This window comes from Sebastes umbrosus, chromosome 12 (assembly GCF_015220745.1).
Source record: "Sebastes umbrosus isolate fSebUmb1 chromosome 12, fSebUmb1.pri, whole genome shotgun sequence".
NCBI classification, from domain to species: Eukaryota; Metazoa; Chordata; class Actinopteri; order Perciformes; family Sebastidae; genus Sebastes; species Sebastes umbrosus.
The window spans coordinates 10579655-10597737 of record NC_051280.1 but is presented as its reverse complement, the minus strand read 5'-3'; the positions used below and the strand labels follow the sequence as shown (position 1 = coordinate 10597737).

Below are 18083 nucleotides of genomic sequence, written 5' to 3'. Positions count from 1 at the left end.
TATGATAGATAAATAAATAAAGATCCTGAAATGTCCCTTAGGTTTCTGTTCTTTTAGTCATGAGTCAATCCACAATACAAACATACAGTTTAGGTGACTGCAATGTCAGCTGGCTGATGTTTTCTTATTGCTTCTGTGTAGACTAGCTTCTGCCAGTATGTATGCCGAGCAGATGACGTCACCAGCTAAGGGCCGAGGCTATTTTCTTTCAGAGGCACTCTTTCAAAAAATCCCGAAAGACACCAAATGAACTGTTGACTCTTCTGGCAAGAAACAAAAGAAGAAAGCACGTGGTGATCCATTGTGAGCCACCCTGTAATCCCTCAGGACTCATGAGGATTAGGTCAAATAAGTCATATGTCTTCCCTTGAATCATTTTTGGTTTGAAGTGGTTGGAGTACAAAGGCCTAATAGCTTGCGGGAGTGTGTCAGTATTCAGCAAATAAACACCAGTGCTCAAACGGCTGTAAAGCATTACCATATTTTAGAGAAAATGCCAAAAAGTTCATTCATTGTATAATGGCTTTCGTAGCCTACAAAAAGACAGAATTAACAGGAAATGTATCAGAATAAACACAGCAAAGAAACCCTGCAGCTTCCCAAAAACATCTAGTCAACATGATTGAAGAAATCCTTAATGCTTCAGCAGCATGGCACCTAACTGCACTGTCAACACAGGTTTAAATGATAAGATATATAACCAGACAACAACAGGTAACTCTGAATCATAGATCCAATGAATACCAGAGAGAGTCACTTGCGTTATGAAAGAAATTACAGTGAGACTCCACTGCGTAATCGGCATGTATTCTCCAGCGTCGATGGAACAGCCCACATGCAAAAAGCCATGATATTATACAGCAGGCTGTCCCACTGAGGCCTACAGGACAGTTTAATATCAAATTACCCTGAATTTAGTGTAGAAATACACCGTGTCACTGTCTTTTCAGTGGGCAGAAGCTGAAGGTTAGAAACCCGAACGCGCAGCAGGGCCTAGGATTCACTTGCAAAAAAGCCTCTGATGCAATTCCAAGAAACTAACCCATCCTGTATCATCCTGTTACGGTTTGGCTCATGGTTAGGTCTCTTCATTGTGTCTGTGACAGCTATAATCGGATTCATGTATTGATAAAAGATGGCCATAAGGCTACTTCTGCATGACACTCTGGCTTCCCAACCTTTCTTTAAATAAACCAAACGGGGGCTGCAGTCTTGATGCGATGCTGGGAATCTTTCTTGTATATCCACCCAGTCAGTGATAAACGCGCCCCCACCTCCTATTCCAGATCTATTCAAGAACCTGAAGAGGGCTTTAGGCTAATGGCTATCAGATGAAAGCGCACCTGTAAAAAAAAAAGCTGTCACAAAAAAATGGTTTTTCACAATTGAATTTGGATGATTGCTGAAATGTAGCCTCAGCTGCAAGGAGGGAAATGCATGACATGATGAAGCCCTGTCTCCACGGCCAGTGCTGCAGCAATAGTGATTTTTTTTTTAAGGGCAGATGAATGACACATCACAGGAGCTTTTTTGAAACAGATCGAGCATACAAGAACTGAAATACCTGTCTGTGGTAATGATAAATAAAGAAAGAGGAACAGATTTTCATCTGCCTGAGGGTGCTGCTGACTGACTGACATGGTGACGCACACATGAAGGGGGAAAAGGCAGGTTTGGAGAGCTATGATGGCACAATGTGGCAAAGAATGGGAGCAAATCCTTACAATGCAATTAGACAAAAAACACTGCTCCTATTTGTTTTATTTCATTAGTGATTCTCGACAGATTTTCTGCTTGATTGAAGCTTTCATCCCTGCACAGACTATAACTGCTATACACCAATTGTGCTCAGTGAAAAGTGCCTCAGCTCATTGCCAACTCTGTGCAGGTTTGCGCATCGAAAAATCACTTGTGAAATAAGTAATAGAGACAAAAAAAGTACCCTGCTTCTTCTTCTTCCACCCATTCATTTGAATATCTGTGGATATTTTGTGAAAATGAACACAAAGCCATTATTATGTGCTCTCATTTGGTGGCTGAATTAAAGTAGTTAGCTGCACATTGAAGGTTAGCATCAATAATAAACAGCAACAAACTGTGTGCGTGGCTGTCTGACCGTTACAGCTCGTTTTAACCAGACTGGAGTCGACTCTACAGTATTTCACCGTCACACCTTTAACAAAAAAAAAAGCCTTTTCAAAGTATTCCCAGTTTATAAAAACACGCTTAACAAGCAGATAAATGTTAAAAATGTCAGCAAGTTCAAGCTAAAAGCTGCTCAAGTTCAATGGAGGACAGAAAAAGAAAGATAACGGAGCACAACACACTTACTGAATCTCCTCTTTGTCACCGCCGTTGGCATTTCTCTCCTTCTCTGAACCACTAAGTCCCGTCTTCAGCTGCTATAGCGAGCAGGACGAAATATCCACTTCATGTAATGAACAGCAAGAGTTAGAGCCAGTAGAAAGAAGAAGATACGAGTCCAGTGGCAGAGGAACACGAGGTGCTATCCCGGTCTGGGTCGTGGATACTGGATCTATTCGTGGCAGCAGCTCTCCGTGTCTCGCGGGCTGAACTAACGGGTTAAAACGTCAGCTTCACGCTCTCAAGTGTTGAGTGTCGCTGCTGCCTCCTGCACAACCGGCCAGACGACAACAATGTCCTCTCTTTACAAGTATATTTCTTCAAGTTAATTCGTGAGTCTGTACACACAGGCTGTCTCCCCTCTCCAGAAGGAGCTAACGGAGAGTTGTTCCGTCTCTCTCCCTTCACACACAGTCACGCTTCTTTCTGCCTCTGTGGAGAGAGAAACACATACAGGTTTGGTCAGCAGGATTTTCGGATTCACTCGGCTCCACTCGCTGCTGTGTCCATTCATTCCAGTCCTGCAGCCACTGAGAGCATGCACTAGTTAGTAGACACAAGGGGATCTCATACCTCTCATGTTTTATTCCTGTTTATACTAAGCACCTGCTAAAAAAGAGAGACAATGAACCCATATTTGCAAGGTGATTTTGGACGTTGTGAGCCACCCTGTGTAATCCCTCAGGACTAATGAGGATTAGGTCAAATAAATCATAATATGTCTACCCTTGAATCATTGACAATCAATAAACATCATTGGAATTTGCTCCAAAAATGACCTTAAAATCAAGGAGCTGGTATCATTAAATATTTTTAAATCTAAAATGAACACTGTAAACAATTGCTGTTAATTTAGAGCAGGATTTCAACAGTATTAACATGTTATTGCTAAAAAAAAACAACAGTGCTTTACTGTTAATACAAAAGAAAACCTGTTAAATTTACGCTCATAGGTCGTTTTTTAACTGAACTATAATGCATTCTTAAAAAGCAGCACTTTACTGCTGATCAACTGTCTAAAGTATCATCAGTAATAGTTTCATGCAGTATTTTTTTTAATTCTGGGACCTGATCTGCACATGTGAGGCTTGTACATTGTACATGATTGTAAAATCAGTGAATTAGCTTTATTGTTCTTCACTCACATGTTGTTCTGGTTTGCATTCTGTGCTTGTAGCCAGCTAGAGACAGACATTTTGGGAAAAGTGTCAAGAAGTCTATTATAGCCTTTTTCCTAACAAGTGCCTTTAATTGTATTTAGTGTGACTATTCCTATGTCTGTTACCTGCTAAGTCTATTCATCTAGGCAACAAATAATGTTTATTAAAATGTATGTAGAAAATACAACCTAAATAGTGCATTAAAACAAATCAGTAAGAGAATGTAAACCAAAAAAAAGATGAAAAACAGCTATATAATGTATCTTTGAACAGTAAATTAACTGTAAAATACTGTGAAATCATTTTTTTTTAAAAACAGTATTTTTCATTAACAGTACAAAGCTGTAAATTTCAGCGACAGTATAATAATGTTAATTTTACAGTAACATAAAGGCAACCCTGCTGCCAGTTCTTTACTGTTATTTTACTGGGAAATTATTAACAGTGTATCTCTCATTTTTTATTCCTGTTTATACTCAGCACCTGCTAAAAAAGAGAGACAGTGAACCCATGTTTGCAACGAGGACAGGTGATTTTGGACATTGTGAGCCGCCCTATGTAATCCCTCAGGACTAATGAGGATTAGGTCAAATAAATCATAATATGTCTTCCCTTGAATCATTGACAATCATTGAACATCACGCAAATTAATCTTGATTTTTAATCTGTTCAAAATGCATGCCTACCTTAAAGGGAGATTTGTCAAGTAATTAACACTCTTATCAAGATGGGAGTGGGCAAATATGCTGCTTTATGCAAACGTATGTCTATATTTATTATTGGAAATCAATTAACACAAAACAATGACAAATATTGTCCAGAAACCCTCACAGGTACTGCATTTAGCATTAAAAAATATACTCAAATCATAACATGGCGAACTCAAGAAGCCCAACAGGCAACAACAGCTGTGTGTCAGTGTGCTGAGTTGACTATGACTTGCTCCCAAACTGCATGTGATTATCATAAAGTGGGCATGTCTGTAAAGGGAAGACTCGCGGGTACCTACGGAACCCATTTTCATTCACATATCTTGAGGTCAGAGGTCAAGGGACGCCTTTGAAAATGGCCATGCCAGTTTTTCCTCTCAAAAATTTAGCGCAGATTTGGAGCATTATTTAACCTCCTTCGCAACAAGCTAGTATGACATGGTTGGTACCAATAGATTCATTACGTTTTTTAGTTTCATATGATACCACATCACTCTAGCTTTAAAACTGAGCAGATGAGATGCACTAGACTAGTAGACACAAGGGGATCTCATACCTCTCATTTTTTTTCCTGTTTATACTAAGCACCTGCTAAAAAGAGAGACAATGAACCCATGTTTGCAACGAGGACAGGTGATTTTGACATTGTGAGCCGCCCTATGTAATCCCTCAGGACTAATGAGGATTAGGTCAAATAAATCATAATATGTCTTCCCTTGAATCATTGACAATCATTGAACATCATTGGAATTTGCTCCAAAATGACCTAAAAATCAAGGAGCTGGTATCATTAAATATTTTTAAATCTAAAATGCAGGCTTTAGAAGCGGACTATAAGGCATGCCCAATGTTTTTAGCTTCCCTTGTTGAACGGCTGACTCCCAGAAAAGTTCCTTTTTGTCCCCCCATTTGTCTTTAGATAGTTCTCTTTTAATGCAATTTTTAGTGCCTTTAGTGTTTGTGAATTGTATTGTATCTCTATTTGTGTCTCCAACTTTTTGTTCTTGCTGCTGATCGTCTTGGCCAGGTCTCCCTTGGAAAAGACGTTCTTAATCTCAATGGGACTAACCTGGTTAAATAAAGATTAAATTAAAACAAATTAAAAAAAAGTTTTTGTTTGAAGTGGTTGGAGTACAAAGGCCTAATAGCTTGCAGGAATATGTCAGTATTCAGTATATAAACACGAGTGCTCAAACGGCTGTAGAGCATTACCATTTCTTACAGAAAATATGCCAAAAAGTTCATTGATTGTATAATGGCTTTCATAGCCTACAAAAAAGACAGGATAAACAGGAAATAAATCCAAATAAACACAGCAAAGAAACCCTGCGGCTTCCCAAAAACATCTAGTCAAGATGATTGAAGAAATCCTTAATGCTTCAGCAGCATGGCACCTAACTGCACTGTCAACACAGGTTTAAATGATAAAATATATAACCAGACAACAACAGGTAACTCTGAATCATAGATCCAAACAATACCAGAGAGAGTCAGTTGCGTTATGAAAGAAATTACAGTGAGACTCCACTGCTTATATATTCGACATGTATTCTCCAGCGTCGATGGAACAGCCCACATGCAAAAAGCCATGATATTTTACAGCAGGCTGTCCCACTGAGGCCTATAGGACAGTTTAATATCAAATTACCCTGAGTTTAGAGAAGAAATACACCGTGTCACTGTCCTACAGCCTCTGAAAACATGCACAAGACACCTGTTTATACTAAGCACCTGCTAAAAAGAGACAATGATGAACCCATATTTGCGACTAGGACAGATGATTCTCGAGGTAAATTATGATTTGAGATAGGACAGAAGGTTGGAGAGACAACCAAGGGTAAAAACTAGGGCTGTCAATCGATTCAAATATTTAATCGCGATGAATGGAATGATGGACCAAATTAATCACACATTTATTATCTGTTTTAAAATGTACCGTAAAGGGATATTTGTCAAGTATTTAATACTCTTATCAACATGGGAGTGGACAAATATGATTGCTTTATGCAAATGTAGGTATATATTTATTAAATATCTGGTTCAATGTAGCAAATTTTTGGCAATGTAAAAGCCTCCAAATATATGCTATGTAGGGCAGTCAACCGATTAAAATATTTAACTGTGATTAATCGCAAATTAATAACAAATTAATAGCAAATTAATAGCAATTTTTAATCTGTTTGAAATGTATGCCTACCTTAAAGGGAGATTTGTCAAGTATTTAATACTCTTATCAACATGGGAGTGGGCCAATGCGCTGCTTTATGCAAACGTATGTATATATTTATTATTGGAAATCAATTAACAACACAATACAATGACAAATATTGTCCAGAAACCCTCACAGGTACTGCATTTAGCATACAAAATATACTCAAATCATAACATGGCAAACTCAAGCCCAACAGGCAACAACAGCTGTCAGTGTGTCAGTGTGCTGACTTGACTATGACTTGCCCTAAAACTGCATGTGATCATCATAAAGTGGGCATGTCTGTAAAGGGGAGACTCGTGGATACCCATAGAACCCATTTTCATTCACATATCTTGAGGTCAGAGGTCAAGGGACGCCTTTGAAAATGGCGATGACAGTTTTTCCTCTCCAAAATTTAGCGCATATTTGGAGCGTTGGTTAACCTCCTCCGCGTCAAGCTAGTATGACATGGTTGGTACCAATGGATTCATTACGTTTTCTAGTTTCATATGATACCACGTCACTCTAGCTTTAAAACTGAGCCCGCTACAACCAAAGATCGACTGTGTTATTGCGTTAAAAGAAATTAGTGGCATTAAAACGGTTTTGTGTTACCACGTTATTACCCCGTTAACTTCGACAGCCCTAGTAAAAACAGTCTCCTTAATACACCCACTCATTATAACTGGAATTAAACTATTCCTCATTTTCTTGGGGAGCCCCTGCAGCTAATCCAGGTGGTCCCCAGGCCCCACTCTGGGAGCCTGTGCAATAAGCAAAGTCATGAATCATCACTGAGAATAGAAAAGGTATAAATACTGCCCTATTATCCCCTTTTTCTAGAGCAAAATAAAATGCATCCCCTTCCTCATCCTTGCTCTCACCTTGTGAAGGCTCAGGACAAGACTGTAATTCATAATTTATACGTGCAGGCCAACTTTCTGGCTCTTTCACCACTACCTGAAATTGTTTTTTAACACAGCCTTGGGAGGAGGGTTTCAGAAAATATTCCCCACGGTCTTCAGTAACACACAGGCATGTTAACAAGCTGTCTTTGACAGGAATACTTGAATGATTTTGCAACTTGCTCACATTTGAATATTAAGAGAGACATTAAGAAAGACCCTAAGCTCTACAGTCATTTAAAGCAGCAGTGGGTACAATTAGAGCAAAAAGTTATTAAGACAGTTGTACATGAGACAGGTAATCTGAAAAAAATCATGTAATTCTGTGTCCTCCGGTGCTCCTAACGGCATCTGCAAGATTTCAAAGACCGGAGGAAAACAACCAATCAGAGATGAGCTGGAGCCTGCCGTCTCTGAGCAGCTGTCAATCACTCGCAAACTCTGATCAGATGGTCAATCTAGGCAGCACTGATCAAATATGAATCAATATTATCTTACTGTAATGCCTATTTCTCTCCTCAAATGTTTTCAAAAACATCTTGTAGTTTACTGTTTAGCTGTAAAATGAGAAAGTTTGTGAGCCGGCAGCCATGTTGGGATTAGTTGAGGAAATACCAAGCACCGCCCACCAGCCGGAGCACAGCCAATAGGAACGCTCTCTCTGAAATGACCTGTGATTGGCCAAACTCTCCCGTCACGGGCTAGATTTTTTAAAGCCTGAAAGGCAGAGCCATGAGGAGGTGCAGAAGTCTAGTTTTCTCTCAGAACACTTGAATTACAACATGCTGAAAGGTTATTATGGATTTTTTTGCCAAATGATGCCAAAAACATTACGCCTACTGCAGGTTTAAGAGAGACATTGAAAAAGACCCAAAGCTCTACAGTCAGTTAAACTGTAATTTCCATATTCGAAGATGATATCAGAAATAATTAAAATTTAGATTTGGCGTTTCCTTTTCAATACAACCAACTGACAATCAAGGACAGATATGGGGAACTATAGAAATCATAAGTGAAGCAGTGTAACGGGCACAGAGAGAGAGCTCTGCATACAGTACAGTGCAGCTTAGCTGTTAGTGCATGAGCACTCAAGCGACTCGTTTGAACGTGCAGGGCATGGATGCTGCGACCCCCGGTAATGAGGACCTGAATATCTTTAGGATTCTGACATCCCATCTACTCCGCCTTCTAACCTTACCATGATCAATCGTTAGCTTGGCAGAGCTCCCGCTGAACTGCAGCCTGGCCACCCACCAGCCACACCTTCCTAATGACTGGTGCAAATGACGTTTACACAAGTTTTTACATCGCCATAAATGTCTTGGGCAATCAGGTAGGTCCTCCATTCACAAGAAATTGCACACACACACAAACAGGCACACGTACACATCGACTTCACGTAACAAAATGAGTTGCTGTGGATGTCGAAGTGACTGAAAGGGACTTCTGTTCCTTTTAGGATACAAATGATAACCTTGGACAGTGCACAATGTTCCAGGAATAGCATCCTGTCAGACAAATAAGAGAGCCAGCCAGTGCTATTACACTCAGAGGAAGGCCATTGTTTAGATACAACAACCATCAATATGTAGGTGCCAGACAGAGAAATTGGTGCATGCGCTCAATAACGCTGTTACTTATCTCAACACCAGGCCTGTTTTTCAGCATCCGACGTCTCATGTGGACAGTGGGGCAGACCTATAAACAGCCTTTGCCTGTGAAGGTCAAATAAGATGTCTTGGTGCTAAAGAGGCCTATGAGGGCAACCTTGCTTTGCCTTTGCCAGATATTGAATTAAAAACATCCACCACATTACAGTTGTTCTACCCTGAGCACCAAACATTTTGGATGTTTGTCTTCTTGGTGTTAAATCATACATAATAAACTTATTTCCATCCAATCAGATTTCACACAACTCTATTTTCGCTGAACATAAGGTAGAAAATCTGCCGCTTTTTGCACACGAATGTTATATTAATTAAGGAATGACATTTAGGATCTCAAGCCCTTTTTTTCAGTCAATTAAACAACTTATATCCATCGGAGTATTAGAGCAAAACTCCCACTCTAAACTACTTCCTGCTCTTAATTATTGCTGCAATTTGAAATAAATGGTTGGCTAAATTACTGCAAATCAAAAAGGGTCTGAGGTACCAAATCAGCCCCTAACCATAACACTCCTGGAGTGAAGCTTCATACATGGATCCCGTTATCAGCTGTTCCTCCTTATTAATTTTTTTTATTGAACTCTGTGGGGAAATTAGTTGGGAAAAATTACTTGTAAAGAGATTCATTTCTATCAGGAAGCCCCTCAGTTGGTACTTGATGGTTTGAAGGCTGATTTAATACTAGTGCAGCTACTTTTCTATCCATGATCCGTATTGAAGAGAATCATTAAACATAGAATATAGACCACGAGCACATTTTAAAAGGGTAACTGTATATTTAAAAAGAAACTCGCGTTGCAAAGAATAGAGACAAGAATGTAAAAAATAAAAGTTGCCATTTGCTGTATTGTACCAGATTTCATTTCCCCTGAACACTATATACACTACCACCCTCTGAGCAAAAATCCAAATTCCAATAACACTGAAACATATACATATTTACCAACCAGCAGTAGCCAGTGCTAACTGCAGGCTTGAATATCCTTTCTCAAGAAGCACTACTTCTGGTGTTTAGTGTTTAGTTCTGTGCTTTAAAGGTTCTTTATATGATATCCAGAGCATTAATATAGTAGCAAACAACTATTAGCTATGTAAAGATATAGAGGAGTAATGTCTACCTATCCATTGGTACCAACCATGCCATGTTAGCTTGCCGCGAAGGATGGCAAATAACAATCAAAACTTACACTAAATTTTGGTTAGGGAAAACTGGCATGGCCATTTTTAAAGGGGTCCCTTGACCTCTGATCTTAAGATATGTGACTGAAAATGGATTCTATGGGTACCCACGAGTCTCCCCTTTACAGACATGCCCACTTTATGACAATAACATGCAGTTTGGGGCAAGTCATAGTCAAGTCAGCACACTGACACACTGACAGCTGTTGTTGCCTGTTGGGCTTCTTGAGTTTGCCATGTTATGATTTCAGCATATGTTTTATGCTAAATGCAGTACCTGTGAGGGTTTCCAGACAATATTTGTCGTTGTTTTATGTAGTTAATTGATTTCCAATAATAAATATATACATACATTTGCATAAAGCAAGCATATTTGCCCACTGCCATGTTGATAAGAGTATTAAATACTTAACAAATCTCCCTTTAAGGCAGGCATACATTTTGATTAAAAATCACGATTCATTTGCAACTAATTGGTTGACAGGGCTGTCAACTTCTCTTATATTTGGAGGCTTTTACATTGACAAAAATGAGCTACATTGAACCAGATATTTTTGTCATTTGTGTGTTTAAAGCTAAATTGGAGTCCAAGATGATATCTGTCAATCCTTTCATTCTGAAAATAAGTGTTATGTGAGAAATGACGTCCCAGCTTTTGCTAATGAACAGAATTAGCATGTATGCACGATGTGATCAGCATACATACAGCATACATATTATTCCATGACAGTATTGCGGGAGATAAAAATGAAATCCTTCAGTACTGTTGCCTGAGGCACATTGTATACATTATGCTGCCTAATTGTTTACGCAAATCTATAGGACCATCTCAAACAACAACTCTTTGAATTTAATTAACTTGATAACATGTGGCAGTTGCAGTGGTTCGCTCTGAAGCCAGTTGTATATAATACAACAGAGTTAAATGACTAGTATTAAGATGTCTTGTCAGTTGTTCAGTGACAATTCTATTTACACAATAAGACATTATTGGCTTACTGGCTCCAGAGTGGTCTCCACATTTAATAATAACAGGGATGATAACAACTTGTTTCTATGTAATAGGACATTTTTCTGTCAAACTGACATGTATTATTGGTTTTGAGCCAATAATACATGTCTTTCATTAGCATGTCTTTCATCAGATAGAAATATGATATTAATATATTAGTATTTCATGTTAAAAACAGAGGATACCCTCCTCTTTGTCCACATTTGTAGTGAGATGTTTAATATTTTTCCAGAGTAGCTTATAAGTCCCGTATGCCTCATTCATACTTTTGAGATAAGTGGATTTTAGTTAATTTCAGCTCAGAGATAGCACAGAGTTTCTCAGCCCTTTAAAAATCTTGTCATCTGTGTCTAGTCTTGATTTCTGTTGGTGGTACATCTCCAGATTTCCTCAGAGTCATTGAACCAAGTTAGATTCTGCTAATTCCTAGATTTTTACCAGAAAATTCTTTGCTCATGAGATTGACTGGGGTTGTTAGTGTTTTACAGCCCAGCATATCATCAGAAAACATGAGACGTTCCCATTTTATTCTAATCAATTCAATCTCAGACACAGCATGCATACACTTATGCTGCAAAAGTCTTAACCTATTTTGTCAGCTTGCTTGCAATTAGAATAAAAATTAAATTTTTATGATAAACTGTCATACTAATTGATTTTATTCACAGATGGTTTACCAATAAGTAACACTTATTTGTAACTGTGCAAGAAGAACACAGCCCCACCCACCCCTATCACCCTGTGGAGTTGATGCTGTGGAGTCCCTCCACTTCCTGGGCTCCATCATCACCCAGGACCTTTAAGTTGGAGCTGAACATCAGCTCGCTCATCAAAAAAACACAACAGAGGATATACTTCCTGCGTCAGCTAAAGAAGTCCAGCCTGCCAAAGACAGTGATGGTGCACTTCTACACTGTCATCATCGAGTCAGTCCTCACCTCCTCCATCACCATCGGACACGCTGCTGCCACAGCCAAGGACAGGCTGCGGCGTATCATTCGCTCTGCTGAGAAGGTGATTGGCTGCAATCTGCCATCCCTCCAGGACCTGCATGCCTCCAGGACCCCGAGGCGGGCAGGAGAGATTGTGGCTGACCCCTCCCACCCTGGACACAAACTCTTTGAATCAGTCCCCTCTGGCAGGAGGTGGCGGTCCATCAGGACCAAAGTCTCATGCCAAATAAACAGTTTCTTCCCATCTGGAACTGGCCTCATCAACGAGGCCCGGGACCCCCACTGACAGGACCCCTATCCCCTCCCATTGACACTAAATATGCACATTTCTGCACAAAACTACCACTAAAAACTGCATTCTGCATTCAAATCTTTCATTTTAATTCAGATATATTGTACATTTTTTATAATATTTTTATAGTAAGTTTTCTATATTTATATATATATTTTTTATTTTTGCAATACTTGCTTTTATTTTCAATTAAATTTTCTCTTACTATGTTTATGTTATGTTCCAAACTTCCTTTCAAAAACAAAATGTGTAGTATGGATCACTGTGATATTTAAGTATATGTTACTATATTATACTAGGGCTGTGTATTGGCAAGAATCTGGCGATATGATACGTATCGTCATACATGGGTAATAACTCAATATATTGCAATATATTGCGATACAGTAAGCAAGGCGATATATTGGGATTTTTTAAAAATCTAATTTTAAAAAACCTGTCATAGTACAAAGATACACCACCATATGTATTAAACCTGAATAAATGGCTACTATTGGGACTAACATTGTTACACATGAATACAATTGGATTCACTGGATCCACAAGAGTCCCCGCTTTACAGCGATACCCAGTCTATGCAATTCTAAGACTGTTTAGGGACCCCCGTATGCAGAAATATTCAAATACACCACTTTAGAATAGGTGAAAATAACACATCTATAATGCATGCAAGAAGAAAACTGCAAAGTTTTTGCCCCAAACTGCATGTGATTACCATAAAGTGGGCATGTCTGTAAAGGGGAGACTCGTGGGTACCCATAGAACCCATTTTCATTCACATATCTTGAGGTCAGAGGTCAAGGGACCCCTTTGAAAATGGCTATCGGATTTTTAAGAGGTTAATTAAAAAGCGATACAGCGTTTTGGAGATTCGATACAGTATTGCAAAACATAATATGGCGATACTCATATGTATCAATATTTTCTTATATTTTCCTATATTCTATTTATTATTATTAATTACAGCTTACAAAAAGGTGTTTTCACAAAAAGGCTAACCACAAATAAATGAAATAGAGTTGACACATAATGATCAGGGGACCTTACAGACTCCAGGGCAGGATGCTTTCATCTTATAACTGTTGCGTAATTAACGCAGGATTCAATGAGGCAGGAAAACAGTTAATGGAAGTTAATGATGAGAACACACAGAGCTCTTTGTATCATTAACCAACATGCAGTCAAACACGTTGATGATTGCGGTTTCTAACTCAGCTGCTGGACACAATGAAGACCTACTTTTAACGAGACGGTACTGCTGCACCTTGCTGCATGTCTTGAGAGGAATTGTTTTTAAGAATAAAGTCCCACTCAGCATTGAGCAGTGTGATAACTGGTCATGATAATGTGGTTCCAGTGGCAATTTCAGGCATAAAAAATGCACCTGTGGGATGCAGCAGCGATGCCACATAAATGAGGAGAGAGGACTCTTAAAGAGGTGAAGATTAAAACATAGATCATAGAAATCTACCAGGAATATTCTGTGATTTAAATGCTGTTAAATTGTTACGTTTCAATTTAGTGTCTGTTGTCACTCATTTCCTTTATCTTTGATTAGCTCAGGCTATAAATACATCGTCTCTTTCAGTGCTAGACACTGAAAAACTTGAAACCTGATGAGATCCTGGATGCTCCTCATTGCCAGTACATCAGAGAAACATGGTGGTGTTAGGTACATTTGTATTCATCAAAGCAGCTGCCAATAATATAGCTAATAATATCAATAATAAGACCTTTTCTGAATATGAAAACTATAACAATCACTAAGTAAAAAATCTATCTGTTTCTCATTATCAGTGGAGAAGATTAGGTTGTGTCTCTGAGTGACAATGCAGATTAGAGTTTGTCTTTCTCTCTAACTCAACAAGCTATTCATGCCTGATATCCATAGTACTGATTTGTTGTGCGAAGATTCAAGGAAATTCCCTTTAAGAGTCTGATTGTAGATAAAAGGACGTGATCAGCTAAACAGCATTTCACTGCATCACAAGCACACCTCTTACGCCACGTGAGAGAGAGACATGAATTATCTGAAATACTCTGCTCCTTCAAAGACTGGAGCCACAAGAAACACATAGCGGCATTTTCACAGAAGCTATATTTGAAAGGGGGGGGGGATGCAGAGAAACAAAGAGGAAGAGACAGCAGCGGCAAGAGAGAGTGGTAGAGAGAGAGAGTAAGAGAGTGGTGGGCTGGAATTGGATGAAGGACACATAAGCTCTCATTGAGTTGGCAACAGTGAAAAGAGCCCTTGGTTATTGAAAAAAGGAGAAATCAAAGGCAGAAAATTCCTGCAGAGGGATGGGGGCAGAGAAACAAGCCTGTCCTCCTCTTCGTTTTTTCTTTGTTTTTTTCTACTGTGGTTAGAGTAGTTAGCCACTCAGCAATAGAGGAGAGATGCATGGTAGCCAGCAGGTTGGCGAGGCCCTTGAGCACAAGGATCTAAGAAGGAATAGGAGGCGACACAGCACAAATATTCCATTATGCGACGTGGAGGGTTTTGTGAACGCAGCTTTTGCAGTAAAAAGAAAAACAGTGACACTGTTTCCCTTTTTGCAGTGCGGCACTTCCGAGCACAACAAACATGCCATCTTGTGTGATGACGCACTGATTATTCATGAAATGTTAAATATACACCGCAGGACATGACACACCATGCGACACGTTGTCATGCATGGCTCCTACTCTGCCGAAACTGATAATACCGCACATGTAAAGGACAATAACAGCAAGGTCATGACGTGGTGTTTGCACAGGATACGGCACAGAGTAATGTGTGCTACATGACAGCTCGGGAATAGACTGTAGTTTTATGGAGGGGGTCATCTCGCGGTAGCCAGCTGTTACAGACAGTCGTGATGGACGTGATGGATGAGCGTTATCCCTCTGCTTCTTCCTGCCATCTCTCTGTCAGCGTTTTCCCTCCAGCAGATTGGGTTTCACAAGTCATCCCTCACAACAGACCATCGCTGGGGGAATCTGCTGTTTCAACCGCGCACAGCGTACCCATCAGACAAATGGATATTAGCTGGTTAATTTTTAATTCCTGAGATGCAAGGGAGCCGCGCTCTTTCATGGCTGGAAGAAGAGCTAATGGGCTCGGATTAGGTATCACGGGCGGATATCTGGGAACGGCCCCTTGGGAATGTTGTGTGGGTCTCTCCATTGAACACCATTAGGAGCCTTAGAGTAAGGCAGAAATCCTCTCAAAGACACACTGTCCAGCTATTGACCTTTCAGAGGCACAATGGAGGTCCTCGCTGAGGAGATATTGAGTGGATGCTGAGAGCAGTTCATTAAGCCATGGTGGGAGTAAAAACACGGTTGTTGATAAGGTCTGTACCCGATCCGACACAGCCAGACATAGATTTCTGTTTCCCACCAAACAACTGGATGAGCCCACCAAGAGGGATCAAAATGCAGGATCAAAATGTTCAAACAATGACCGGTTCATCGCGAGGCTGCGGTCGCTGAAGAGAGCCCTGCTGCGATCATCAATGTATTCACACAAGACAAAGACAGAAGACTGTAATAGGTTGACTAAGTGCACATCAAGCCGCTCCCTGGACAGATAGATTCAAACACCTCAGCCATGTTTTCCTCGACCACCTAAAATAATTTCCTTGCTTTCAGTCAGATTGGCAGTGATGATTGTTTTTATTGACTCAGATGTTCCATTAGGCGAGGAGCTGCTTGGGGTAAATGGCTTCTGACAGCAGCACAGAGCCGGCTGATGATGCCCCGTCACTAGACCTCACACCAGGGTTATTAACTGGCCGCCACTGCTGCAGAGCGCCAGCGCTCCCCTGACAGTGACACGTACACAGAGAAAATATAATGCTGTCCTCCAGTCCTTCCCTTCTCCTAACAGAGTGTGGGTTATAGCACAGAGGACTGAGGGTAGGGATGATGAGCGTTTTTAGATTCAAAGGAGGTTTAAAGAAGGAAATGAACTGGGGGAAATGCATTCATTCATTTCCTTGCAGTGACTGCAGACACAAGGACACAATTCAACAGCGCATTCTGAATAGCATTTGGTGGTTTGAAAAGTATAACACCTGTTTTTGTTATATTTTTTAAAAGCCTCAAATTGCTGAATCCTTTTCAAAAAAGCTTGACAACATCTAATTAAGTGCACACATCACCTGAGGAAATAATGTTATGCTCTTTGTTGTGGTGTTGTTTGGGGAGAGAGTGTGAATTTGCATCAACATAAAAATCTAAAAAGACAATATTTTCATCTTTGGTTCATCTGTTGATTAATTAAGTGTTTAGTCAGTGTAATAGAAATTGTGAACAATTCCTGTTCCAGAGCCCAAGGTGAAATTACTTGTTTTTGTCCAAAAACTCTACGGGTTTCAACAGTGTTACAAAACAGAGAAAGCAGCAAAACCCTCACAGTAGAGAAGCTGGGACCAGAGAATGTTCAGCATGTTTGCTTGATAAATAATTTAATGAAACATAACAGTATGTTTGGGAGTTCTGGTTCCTCTGCACATCATATATGCAGCGTACTGTATGTAAATCAGTTAGCAGACTGTCTGCACGTCATTACCTCACACCAATAATGTAAGTCCGACAAAAATGATCGCACACTTGATGCTCAGTCTAAGTGATGCTAGTGTTATTGCTAATTGATTATCATGCTGTACCTAAATGAATGGAAGTCAAGGGAAGCCAAGAATGGCAGGAAAGATACATTACAATTTCTAAAACACAGCAATATGGTTCGCAAAAAGCTGCAATGCGAGCGAAGTGTATGTGATTTGTAGTATATACAACTTGTAAAAAAATATATATATATTATAATTTATTTTATATTTTATTTTATTTTATTTATCTATTTTTTACATTTATTTAAGTATTAATTATTAGTACCTGGTCAAAGATTGCGTATTTATTTGTTAAAATTTAAAAAAAATATTGGGGAAAAAATACAACTTCACTGATATGGTCATTTAAGCAACTTTAATCTGTTCTAATAATTCTTGATCTACAAAATGGTTAATAGACTTATTGTTTCAGCAATAAAATCTTATCCTAAATTGATCGCTCTTCAACAGATGTTGCAATCCAACAACAGGTGAAGTAGAAAAGCTGAGATCTGCGGGGAGAATGGAAGAAGGGTGACTCTCAGTCAGTTCAGGCTCATCAAGGAAACATAATAACTAGAAACTTAAGTGACAACTGCGGTGGAAACCAGTTGTTATGTCCACTGCCATTTCACGTCAGGGTGTCAGCTATAAATCGAAATGCTGAATAGTGTGTTTACCAGGATGTCACCTCATCCTGTCAGCTGAGCTCCACTAGGGAAAACACATGCAGGTGTAATACAGTGATTGACAAGGTGCACAGTTGTTCAAATTGGGAAAACGCGCATGCACACACACTCGAGCCTCGTCAGCATTTCTTAACACACACACACACAACTCAGAAATGTTGTCACTTCATGAACCCTCCACCTGTGCGAGGCAGCGTTACCACCTGTGGTACCAGATAGAGCCGTGCTGTCACGCAGGAGTGATTAGAGCCTCCTTTTATAATCTCCCTCCTCTGTCCTTTCTCCACACATCATTACGGTAATACTGCAGGCTCTATTACCCCTCAGCACCCCGTCGATGCCCCACAGCCACCGCCTCCCTCCAGC

The 18083-nt window shown here is 39.8% G+C and overlaps 1 protein-coding gene across 1 annotated transcript in view; it reads right to left on the bottom strand.

Annotated features, from left to right (window-relative positions):
- Positions 1 to 2798, bottom strand: part of LOC119498895 (receptor-type tyrosine-protein phosphatase F) — a 201114-nt gene extending 198316 nt beyond the window's left edge. Inside the window, exon 1 of the mRNA XM_037787989.1 lies at positions 2332 to 2798. The gene's annotated coding sequence lies outside the window, so the exon portion shown is untranslated. The remainder of the gene's footprint in view (positions 1 to 2331) is intronic.
- Between the last annotated feature and the right edge of the window lie 15285 nt (positions 2799 to 18083).